The 12634-nt window shown below is 35.9% G+C and overlaps 1 protein-coding gene across 12 annotated transcripts in view; it reads left to right on the top strand.

Moving 5' to 3' along the window:
* Nucleotides 1-12634, top strand: part of supt3h (SPT3 homolog, SAGA and STAGA complex component) — a 229535-nt gene that overhangs the window by 72955 nt on the left and 143946 nt on the right. The window contains exon 1 of one of the 12 annotated variants that reach the window (XM_069179570.1): nucleotides 1868-1886. The exons of the other annotated variants lie outside the window; for them this stretch is intronic. The gene's annotated coding sequence lies outside the window, so the exon portion shown is untranslated. Of the gene's footprint in view, nucleotides 1-1867; nucleotides 1887-12634 lie in introns of those variants that run through there. 12 annotated transcript variants of the gene reach the window in all.

Below are 12634 nucleotides of genomic sequence, written 5' to 3'. Positions count from 1 at the left end.
ATATTATAATAAGTAAGGACATTAAAATAAAAAATAAATAAATGCAGTGCAATTTTCTGAAGGTTCTCTTTGATACAAATGTAATTTTATAATGAGCTTTAACAGAGTAGGTAAATGTTCAGCAATCCGGTTAGGTTCATTTCTCCCTGACAATATAATTCGAAGTCTCAGGTCAAAATAAAACTTGGTTAAATGCCGCAGACAGTGCTTCATCTTGAAAACTGTAGTATGTAATGGCTGTAAACAGCAATCACCAAGCCCTGTATGTAACTGTTTGTTTCTTAACACATGCATAATAAGTTCATATGCTTTTATCCTTTTGATTATCTGTTGTAAAACACTTTAAAATAAGTACTGTCTCTTTTCTTTCTTTGAGAGGGCATTTTCGGTGGTGATTCAAACAGTGTATTGTGAGCAAACACCCTAGGCCTTATTCAGCATCCCTGGTTTTCATTAAAACTAAGCTGAAATGATTTGTTGTGCAGTTGTGTGGCTGATCCTATAGAGTCTTTTTTTAATTCAAATTCAGAGAAGAGCACTGCTTTCAATGCAATATACTAGCATTCATCAAGGAACTGTGCTGATATCATGCTGTATTTCTATTTGACTTGGAAAACACATAAAGGAGCCAAGATAAAAAATCATGTACTTACCATATTAATATTTTAAGACTTAGCAGAAGTTCATTAACATTGTGCAAGTATGGAGTGGTATTTAATTACCTTTGGAGCCAAGACAGAGGCTTTTAGATTGCATTTAAATAAAATGAAAACCTCATGGAGTCCTCATTGGAAAAATATACATGAGCATTAGGTACTTCCTCCTTGAACAGCGTTTACTGCTTTAACCCAGTTAGGCATGGGATCAACACATTTTTTAAATACAGCCTCATGTTGTTTTTTCTATAGCTGTGTGAGTGTTTCATTCAGGGTGGCCATATTAATGGAATGTAATTCATGTTAATTGCAGCTGCTGGTCGAGGTGTTCCCGTACGAGTTCTCTAGCATTCACTTCTTGGCTCTGAGGCACCAGTGAAGCCTGTTAAAAATCCTCTTTTTTCAATATTGGGTTCAACATATCTTTGGTTAATCAAGATTGCATGCAAGGTGTAAAACATAGAATCACCTTATTTTTGTTTGAACAAATTTCAGTTTGCTCCTGACAGAAACCTCATACAGTATCAGCACAGGCGAACATCTTACATGAATCCACTGGAAGGTGCAGTCAAGCTGTGTACTACTTTCCACGCTGCAAGCCTACAGATGTACCAGCAGGCCAACACCACTCTCAGCAAGAGAAGTAAATGCTGACGGGCCATGAGCCAGGCACAGCAGTTACTACACTGCAAAATCCAGGCCAATTGAATACTCACCTGATGCCAGCAGCACTCAGTCACCTGTGCAATGCCTCCTGGTCGCTTCCAACTGACGTCAAAGCCCCGATTCATACTTGTGATACTTAGATCAGGTGGGTAGCTGCGTAACACAGGTGTTTTCTCTCTTCTCTTTTCAGCATGGAATAAGCCTTGTTTCTTTAGGTACTTAGACTTGGAATCAAGGTTTATTTTCGGAGAGGTGGATAATGCTGGTTTGAAGTCATTATTTCAACAGTATGCCAGACAGCCATTTGAAACCTCATATCACTACACAAAAGCACATCCATGTGCGCCAAGGAGCAAGTCAGAAAATCAATGCAAATCACAGTTTTGCAGAATTGGAAGAGCTGAGAGAAGCCTAGGGACAGCTGTCTGCAATACAGTCTAACTGCGGTGGCTGCCGAGGACATTTCCTATCAAGTAATCTTAAATAGATCGCAATGAAAAAAATAAGCTTGTGCCTGTCAACAGCAGTTGTACCAGTGACAGTGGTTTGGTGTGTGCTGCCTCTGTGAGTGTGTAAGTCACAGCATTAACCATATCGTAAGATGCATGTTATGTGGGGAAAAAAATCCAGATTTTCAGTTATGCTTTATTTCATGGTAAATGTACAGTCATGGTTGCTTTTGCAACACAGAATCTTCAAATCATCAACTGAGTGAGACACCATGCATCTCATACCTGGATTCTATACTGTATTGTCAGGTAATATTGTCCTGGTACTGTATGATTAATCTGTGTTGTTTTGCAGATTGTCCACAGTGTCTGTACTTTTCTGTCAGCATTTGGAGATATACTGTATTCCAGTGAAACAGTGATGCCCTGTAATGTGATTAGACTATGGAGTGTTATTCTTTTGGCATAATTGCCCACCTCCTTTTGGAGCTTGGCCAGTTCTTCTGTCAGTTTGTGCCCCATCCCCATCACAGCTCCTCATTTGTTATCTACAGGTGGTTTTAAGTGGCCTTTGTCCTGCCTGATTGTGGGGACAAAGTAGGAGAACTCTTAATTTACTTAACTCCTACTTCCATTAACCGCTGCACATGTGTTTTCAAGTATATGTGATGACTAGCTGCTCCACTCAGAGATTCTGGCTAGACTTTCAGTTGATGAAAAGGAACAGGATCACGGTAAACTCCTAAAGTCATTGGATAATCTTAGTAATAGGACCCAGGCTGGGGAACCATTACAGTGTTGAGAAATCCATGCATTTCAAGCTAGTTTTGTGGGCCTTGCGGTTTCTATGATCATCCGTAGGGCATCTTTATAACTTTCAGGAGATTGTAATAGTCACTAAAATCTGATGTGATTTCCATCTTTTTCCAGTTGTTAATTGTTCTCTGTTCACTTTCATTGCTTGTTCTTTCCTTATTGACTGAGGTTACTCTATATTTATATAGACACTCTGTGTACTATGCTGTAATAAACTGAGGCACAGAGTTGTGTGTTATGAGTGTTTTAAAAATATTGTGAGAAACTGATTTTGCAAAATCATACCTGAAGTCTTCTCTAAATGTTTAACTGTTCTTCATGTGAAAAGTGTAATGCCGAACATGATGTGACAGTCCAGTCACTTGGTTGCGTAGTTTGTGTGGCTTTGTGTAATTGCAAACTGCTAGAGATATAATCACTAGACTAGTCTGTTGTTTATGGCTAGGATATCTTGTCTATTAAGCAAACTGGTTCGCTGTAAAGGTGGCCTCCCTTGCTCTTTTATCTTTAAATGATTGTTTCCCTGAATGAATGAAGTACATCATAGTAAATCTTTGTGTTTTTGTACTTGGTAAAAACCATCAGCTGCTTCACTATTTCTGCAGTTGTGTAGCTTTCATCCCCAAGTGCCTGGATTACTCCATGTTGTGAAATTTCTTAAACTCCTTTTTCAGCACCACTTGAAATACTTTTGGTTTTCATGCTTATTAACTCTAAACTGAGTTGTTTTTAACCTGTGCCTAAATACAAAATATTTAAATAATCGTGAATTACAAATGACAAAACCAGGTCTTGCTGTTGTTTTTATTTTTTTTATCAGATACTTCTGATATACACCTGAAAGAAAGCTACACAGAAGAACTGTATTTTGAAATTCTCGATTGCCAGCTGGATCAAAATTTTAATTTAGTCTGAGCTCTGAGTACAAAGGTTCCTAACTTAAATATAATTGCTTTATATCATATTAAATGCATTTCAATTACACAGAATACTGTTATCCTTCAAAATTAAAAATGCAAAGTACTACTCATTGTTTTATATACCATCTGTATGTATCAACATATACAGAGTCAATATGATGCTGTGCAAAATTCGGTTATTTTGAATGGTTAATACTGAGCAAGCAAGAGTGGTGTTTTTAACAGTATCCCCAGGCAATGCACTCCACTTGTCCTGCAGCACTTTCACACCTGTCGCCCATCTGCATGTGCATCGGCATTTGGCTCCTTGTGTGAAGCATGAGCTCAGGCTGTGTGAGATAACGCTGCAGCAGGTGTGGCTACAGATGCTGAAGTGTGGATGACAGATTAAGGCTCTGGACTCTTGGCTGGAGGGTTGTGTCTTCAAATCCCAGGTGGGGACACTGCAGGTGGACATGTGATGACATATGACTTTACCTCAGTTGTCCCAGCAAATCCCAACTGTCCCCAAACATGGAAGGAAAAAGAAAAAGTAACTTTGGATCAAAAGCATCAGCCAAGTACTATAATAATAAGACAAATGCATGGAAAAGACAACTGTACAGTATATATGTGATTTTAAAAGTGGTTTATTTTAAAATAATTAATCAAGATCACTCTCTCCTGGGGAAAAATGGTTATTAATACTATATTGTTCTAATATTAGTATGTATTGTTTGGGTTGGGTCTGTCTTTACCAGGATTTATTGCTTTTTTAATGATTTTTTAAAAAGGGGGGGATGTTTAATTTGACTGAAAGCCATTCCGTATAGTTTTTAAAACTAAGGAGGGTCATATATATACATTTTTTACATGCATTACATTTTTGTTGCCAATTTCCATATCCTTTTAAAAGTGCTGAAGCGTGCATTTGCTATTTATGTTTGCAGTATACAGAGTACACTTTTACTATTTGTGGTTTCAAAAATTGGAAACAACCAAACATCGTTGCTATGGTCTAAAAAATAAATGTCAAACAGCTGTGCTCTTGTATTTTTAGATTTGCTGCTCGGCGTAAAGAGACAGTATTTTGTCTACTCAAACTCAGTGCAGCACTTAAGTACCATTCAGAAAATGTAACACTATTTTGTGAAACTACATTTGCCTGCTACATTATTAATATCTAATGGCATAAAGTAGAGAATTGTTTGTAACATCTGTTCTTATGCTTTAGTGTGCTGGATATTATCATTTGAATATCTACACATCAACCCAAGAACTTCCTTTCAAAATATTTATGAATAAAAATGTTAAATCCAGTGGCCCACCTTTGACAACAGAACAGATCTTTGAAGTTCTAACATTTGTCATGTAAATGTGCAAAAAAGAGAATTCAAAATTTTGATTGGTCCGTCCCTCAAATTTAGATCTTATTGACATACGCCTCCATTTAACCTTATGTCCATCTTCAGCTACACAGTACATCAAGTGATGACAACATTTGGAAAAAAGTAATGTAATGTAACGTAATGAACATGCTCAAAATTCTGCTGATGTTCTCATGAGATCATCTTCAATTTGCTTAAAATCTATCTTGTACCATTAGTTGGGTTGCCTATCAGTGTATATGCAAATTCATAAAATTAATTATTCTCTTTTAATGTAATACCTGTATTTTCCATGTCCACAAAATTACAAAAAAAGAGAAAATGTTGTTTCAAAGATATCAGGATATGCTGCATAAGAATCTGTTCTTTCCTAAAGTGTGCGTGACCTCCAGTTACTCTTGACTATCAGACAGATGATTGAGTGATTGAGAGTGTTAATCAATCCAGTTTTTGTATGAGCCCATATTATCTTGGGCTGGAAGATGAAATTGGGATTTCCCTTCGTGTATGCTGATAGGTGTATCACCTATCAGCACACACGAAGGGAAATCCCAATTTCATCCTCCAGCCCAAGATAATATGGGCTCATACAAAAACTGGATTGATTACTGTATATGTTTTCATTAAAGGAAAAAAATATTAATAAAAACATATAACATTATGTGAATTAGGTCTTTGCATAATTCAATAACAAACTAATTTACCTCCTGCACAACCTATGAAAAAGTGGGAGTATGTGTAATAGAATTTAAAATTGTTTTAATAATGTAACATTAATAATAACATTTATACTGTTCGTGGGTGGTGTGCGTAGTAAATGGAGGAAGGCAGATACTTTTGTCTTTTTCTGTGTAGAATCTAAACATACGGTATATTATGACATATATGGGCTACCCATTTCTAAAATGCCAAGATCTTTAGGTATAGTCAGATGTAACGGATCTCTCAAGCTGAAACATGATAGAACTAGTGAAGCACATTTGAAGGGGTGCTTCTTCCAGCACTTTTTTGAAGGACTGGATAAGTATAAGTTGTATAAATGTGTTTTACATTTTCTTCAGCTAAAGATGAAATGATTTTTCATGTGACTTTAGACTCCACCTAATATGATCACAGGAGTAACCAGATGTTTGTTAATGTAATTTTAGAAGGGGGTGGGAAGCAGTCATGGAATTGTCTCAGAATGAAGGGAACCTTCAGATAAATATAGGGTAAATGGAGGGGGCAGGAGGGGGGGTTCTCCATGTTGAAATTGGCTTGCACATAAAGAAAATGAAGCAGGATTCACTACACTGAGAAATAAAACCATTCTGTGAGAGCTATTAATCCTGGGTTTAAGAGACGTACGTTGCATGTCCTATATGAAAAACAGAATGACATGAGTTTTTTATTTCTATTTTTTGTCCTAGTTCTTTTCTAGCTAGTGTATGTACTGTAACTGTTGCTATGCCTGCAACTTGGAGACATTTCATAGTGACCTGCATGTCTGGCTTCTTTGTATTTAACGGAAGAGCGAGGGTTTCTCTGGGGTATATTTAAAATGATGTGTCATGGCAGACATTACTGTCAGTCTAGTGACACCAGCAATTGACACAGCAGATTAACCTAGCTTAAACAAATGAATAAGTGGAGATAATCATTTAAAGCAAAGTAATGTTTTACTACCATAAGCAGAATCAAAAAAGAAACTTAGAAGATGTACAGTAGATTTTTTTAGAATTCAAAGAGTTGTTTTTGCCCATTAACTCGAGCAAAATTAAAACAGTGGCAGGCAGTGTATTATTATTTTTATTGTTTTGTGTTAATAGCACATGCCTGATGTAGCTGTAAACTGCACAATTATTTAAAATTTATATTTATTCTGGCTGTTCCGGAGGTGGAATTTGAAAAAGAAGTGTTTTTGTAGAGGAATTAGTATTTTTATCACAATTTAGATTGCATCTGCAGCCGTTATAGTACAACGTTGTTGACAATTGAATCTAACAGAAAAACGTTTTAGTTTTACATACATGTACGTATACATCTACATCTACATTGATTTTTATATACATTATAGTGTCGCTTTAAAACATTTGATCATAAGTAGAGAAAAATAGAGATACAGTTATTACTTTGTAAAATATAAAGACAGTGGTAGTGATTCTGTTTAGACTCACAATCAAGTGTAATTACAGTAGATGTTGTGCCTAGTTCTTTGTATTCACATCCCATTGTGCTCCAACTGGTAGGGTTGTAATATGGCCTAGTGTTGTCTGACACCTTTCTCCAACTACCAGCTACATTTTAGCTGTGACTTAAAGCAGAGACTTTAATCAGAGAAGAAGATGGCATGGAAGCTGAACACATTGTACTCCTGCACTGTCTAGCAACTTTTAAGGCACATTAAAACTTACACTTTCTACTATTGTCTATAAATTATATATCACTAGGTGGCTTTTTCAGATGTCTTTTTAATGAAAACGGCAGGTTCTGCGTACGAAAGACCGATATTTAATATCATTTAATATATGATCTGATATTGGGGATAAAATTCCATACAGTACGTTTCCCAACATGCAATTCGGGAACATTTAAAATAAGACGGGAAGAGAAACCAAAGAGAAATCAAAAAGAAATCTGCACGGGGAGCGAAGACCAAGGGAGAACTAAAGGGAAAATCAAAACAAAATGATCAGGTAATGACAAGGGTATACCTAAATGCTAGAAGTATTAGCAACAAATTAAATGAGATAAATGTATTATATTAACTGGCAATAATGTTATTGGGATGACAGAAATGTGTCTAACTGAAAATATGTAATATTAAAGTAATATTAATATTACATATTTTATATTATATCTATAATATTACATAATAAGTAATATTAGTGGATAGACACTGTTACGGAGAGACAGTAGATAGAAGAGTATTCAGGCTTAGGAAATAAAACAAGTGGAATCAAGAGTCTCAGATTTTATATGGCTCAGACTAATTAAAAATCACAGAGGTTTAGTGTGTAGAGGTATCCTGTAGACCAGCAAATGCAAATGTTAATTATAATTCAACTCTGTATAAATAAATTAAGAAATAATGTACAAATATTTTCCCTCCATAGACTGGTACAGACCTATAGGAATAATACAGCACAAACTGAAATGGTACACATGGTTTTCTTGTCCAGTTTGTCAGCGTTCCTACTGGAGAAAATGGTTGTATAGATTTTGTTTTTAAAAAACAGAAAGAAAACAAAACAGAGAGAAGCAAACAGAGATGAGCGATCAACTTGGAAATTGTAATCATAATGTGGTGTACTTGGGTGTATACAGGTTGAGTCCAAAACAAAAGATTATAATTTCCAAAAAGTTGTCTTTGCATGAAATATGCGGAAGATAAAAATTAAAGTATCACCTGTATGGGTATAATATAGGGATTAGTCAATATGGGTTTAGAAAAAGTTCTTAGAACTAGCAACAACAGTAATGTACAGTATATACTGTACACAGCATTTGATATAGTGTAGATTTTCACAAGTCTGTTAATAATGTTTTTCATATAAGATTCATTGTCAATTTAAATAATTTTAAGTGTTTCTATAAAGAACTGGTTAATAAATTGAATAAGAATACTAATACTAGGTTGAAGCAATTAAAGAAGTACCACAATGATGGTACTGTATATCAAATCTTAGATTCTTAGAAATTTTAGATGCTCTTAGATTTTGGTATATCAAATATTCAGGTGAAACCAAAATTTGGAATAGCAAACACTGTAGAACCAGCCAATGAAGTTCAAAAAGCTTTGACATATAGTAAAAGTGCAGAATTTAAATCAAGGTATGTTATTTAAAAAAAATATTTAATGCAGTTATAAGGTCTCAGTTAGAATATTGGTCACCACATTATAGAAAACATGTTACTTCTCTTGAATCTGTCCCAATAAGATCAACCACATATATTCCAGGGCTTAAGGGAATGTCTTACACTGACAAACTGAAGGAACTGAACCCATTTAGTCTTGAACAGGGAAGATTACGACCGAACTTGATATACTGTAAATATTCAAAGGCGTTGACAAAGCCAACATGTACTTTTCTGAATAAGCAGTGAAACATGAACTAAAGTACACAAGTGGAAACAATGTGAAAGTACCACATAAAACCAAGAACAGGAGGCACTCCTTAAAGTTTTAAGCTGTTTTTATTTTGTTATTCACTATTGAGAAAAAATAGCTAGCCTTTCAGAACAGTCTTTAGCATTTTGGCAGGAATTAGTCTCCACAACTGAGGCTAGCATTTCACTGTGACAATAAATATGTGGTTAATTCCCGAACCATTGGTGTTTGATTAGTTAGTAGCAGAGTATATAAATTTATTGCCTGCTAATGTGTTAGTACAGTAGATCTCAGTTCCTCCAGGGCAAGTGCTGGAAGAGATCATGCCATCATTGTCTAATTACATATTTTCTTCACTTTTCATGTCTTGTCTTGACACGAAGGAACTGAGTTTTGCCAGCTTTTCTTCATGTGTGTTGAACTACATAAATTTTCTCAGACTTCAAAGCAATTTTTCCAATTTCAGTTTTCAATTCCAGCTTGTTCCTATCAAATTTATGAGCAAAATATATTGGCCTTCCATAGATGTTTTGCAGAATATTTTCATCAGTCATTAAAAGAGTGATTATCTTTGTCAGTTGTATTTGAGCAATAGTCTTGGATACAGTATATTATGTTATAAACAGTAGTGCAAACAGTGTGTTTAGTGTTTCATAATTATTGTAGTTGTTAATAATTATTAGTGGCTTTCTTAATATTTTAGGTAAACGTACTGTGATTATTCTTTTCATTCAAGGTTTAAGTCAATTCCATCCCATTTTCTCAGTGTCTTTTTCATGGTTGTTTCTGCATGAAGGGTGTGGTATGCAAGTTTGTGGTTTGCCCTTTGACCCCTTAGAGAAACACAATTTAAATAAAAATGGTTTGGCCTGTTCCCTGTACCATCACAGGCTATTAAATTATGTGATACCACTTCAGGGATGTGGGCAATTATAATCACCCAAGTCAGTTGTGTTTTTTCAGTTGTCATTATTCTGGAGGGGATCAAAGTTCACACCAGGGCTGCCTGCCATACCACTACCAGTGGAAGAGGGATGCCATCTCGAAATTGCAGATATTACCTATTTAAAAAAAGCTGCTTTGTGTTACTGAAGCAGCTGAAGGAAAATACCTTGTATTATCCAGATCTGCACAACTTATACTTTGTCATTGTGATTTAGAGAAATTAGATTGCTTCTTGATAACTGAAATTGTCCATTCCTTGAAGAACCTTGTTTTATTGTTATAGTTAAAATTACGCACTCTTTCAAAGAAATATATAGTGTGCACTTATGATATCTGTCTTCATCTGTTAGAGAATTGTTTTAATTTAGAGTATGGCATTTGTGAATGAATTGTACTGAACCCACTTTTTGAGTACAGTGAATACAGTACATTATTTATTTTAAAGAAACTTGCACTCTGAATTGCTTCATCATGTAATTTAGTTTCCTCACTGACCAACACATGCTTGTCCAATGCAGTTGGCTGGGTAATGAGAAGCTTGCAGCAATATGCTGGATGTGTGATGTGTTGGTGGTTACAGCGAGGGCAACTGCAGGATCTTCACGCATACTGATTGGAATGAGTCATGGAAGTCAGTCATTGAGGGCTGCAAACATATGGAATCACTCAAGAGGTACAGAAGCAGAAGCTCGTAGGTTAAAACATTAATGGTTGTATTGTCAAGGAGGGGAAAGAGGGAGCAGGGTGTCAGTTTTCTGTTGCCGGAGCATAGGTTATGATTTTTATGTGCTGGGTACTATAACTTAGAATGAGATTTTGTAACATTTGCCACCTGACAAAGATTTATTTCCCCAACAACAGTTGTATTATGTTAAAGGTTTTTGCCATTGTTCTGTAGAGAACTGCAAAACGATATGTTCCAAACCTCTTTTTTAAAACAAATTACCTAGATTTCTTCAGGAGAAACCTTGTATCAACTTTGTCTTCATAAGCAGATATACTGTACTGTAGCACAAACAGCAAAGTGGGAAATTTGCAGAGGAATCATTCTTAATGGTGCTATGGCCTACTGACTATTACCATGCACTGCCTTTAGCAGTTTCTATTCAGTACTGAAGAACTGTGGAGTAGCAGTCTATGACACAGAACATAAAACTACATTCAGCTCCACATGCAGATTGTTTCAGTAACGCCTGGAAAAGATGCTTGCTTCCAGATGCTTTCTGACAGTTTAAGTTCATTGAATATGTAAGTACTAAATATGTGGACCTCAAGATGCAATAAAATATACATTTAAATAAAGTACTGTATTAAAATGATTTGAAGAATACTGGATTTCACAGAATGCATGCAGTATATTTAATCTTTTACATCTGAAATCCAGTTATTGGTAAAAAAAATTTTTACTCACTGACTTGTCAGCAGTTCATACAAAATAATGAACACAGTAGATAGCAGGTATGAAAGCAAAGCTGCTTAAATATTTCTCAAAGGCTTCAAACCACCTTCAGATTGAGAAGGCACTGATGGCTTCGTATTCACTTTACCCCAACAACCTTGTAATGAGCAAGAAGAGGAACTGAGTTGTAGTTCATAGTTCCTTAGTTCTTTGACAGGCGTTTGGTCTCATTCAGTGATGGTCTCTAAGGAATCATTTGGTTTATGTTCAACCTGAGTTTGTAGTTACACAAACCAATTATTTGCTGAGTTTACATTTAGCTTTTTCTCTGTGTATTAAGTCCATGGGGAGGTGATTTAGAGACCTGAAAAATCTGCAACACTACAGCCCTTTGGTTAGGCTTCCTATGACTTATATCAACAAAACTGCAATAAACACATTAAATGTCTATTTCCCTAAAGTAGTAAAAAAGTTTATTTTATATTTAATCTTTATTTTTGTAGAAAAAGTGGAAACTCCCAGGGCTCTTGAGGTAGTCACTCTGAGTACAGGTGAACTCTGTAACCCAGAGGTTACATGTTTGAATCTTGGCCATGTTACTGTCTGAATGGGACTGGGATTCTCCAAGCACTGTACCACAACTGGTAGAGCACTGGGTAAGGCTGGGATGAAGACACCCTGCTCCTTCAGTTGGCACCAGGTACTACTGAGCTTGTCTACTCACAGAACATGAAACATGAAACATGATTGGAGATATCAGTTGCATGGGTAAAAGAAAATGAGAAAAGATATACAATAACAGTTGTTTAATACAAGTGAAAGTACCCATTCACTTTGTGAAAAAGCCAACTTTCCAACTTTGTGGGAAAATACACCCTTCTCCGAAGTTTGGTTTATTGATAGCTACAGTATTCATTTGATAGCCTTTTATTACTAGTGAATCACATGCAAAATCACATTTCACTGCAGCTTGCTCAATTTCTCCTTGTGGTTTACTTGCACTGTTGCAGAAGGGGATGCACAAGGTTTTGTTAGTTAAAATACTATATCCAAATAATAAAGGATGCTTCTCAACATGAGTGAATTGAAATTGCCTCATCTCATTTTGTTGTAAGTGTGCACCAGGTGCTTGCAGTCTGTGGCTTAGGATGTGGCTTTCTACAAGCCTGTTGGTTCCAGAGAAGGGGAAGCAAGTTGAGTATGCAAAACAAGAGAGTCGTTCTCAGCCTTTCTCAGCTATGGTGTAAGCTCACGTCCGTTCCAGTCACATGGTTTGCTTTTGGTTGCATTTTCGTGACAAAGCAGCGACAACTTTTCTGTGGAGCT

The sequence above is a fragment of the Lepisosteus oculatus genome, chromosome 2, assembly GCF_040954835.1.
Source record: "Lepisosteus oculatus isolate fLepOcu1 chromosome 2, fLepOcu1.hap2, whole genome shotgun sequence".
Lineage (NCBI taxonomy): Eukaryota > Metazoa > Chordata > Actinopteri > Semionotiformes > Lepisosteidae > Lepisosteus > Lepisosteus oculatus.
This window is presented reverse-complemented; position numbering and strand designations above follow the sequence as displayed.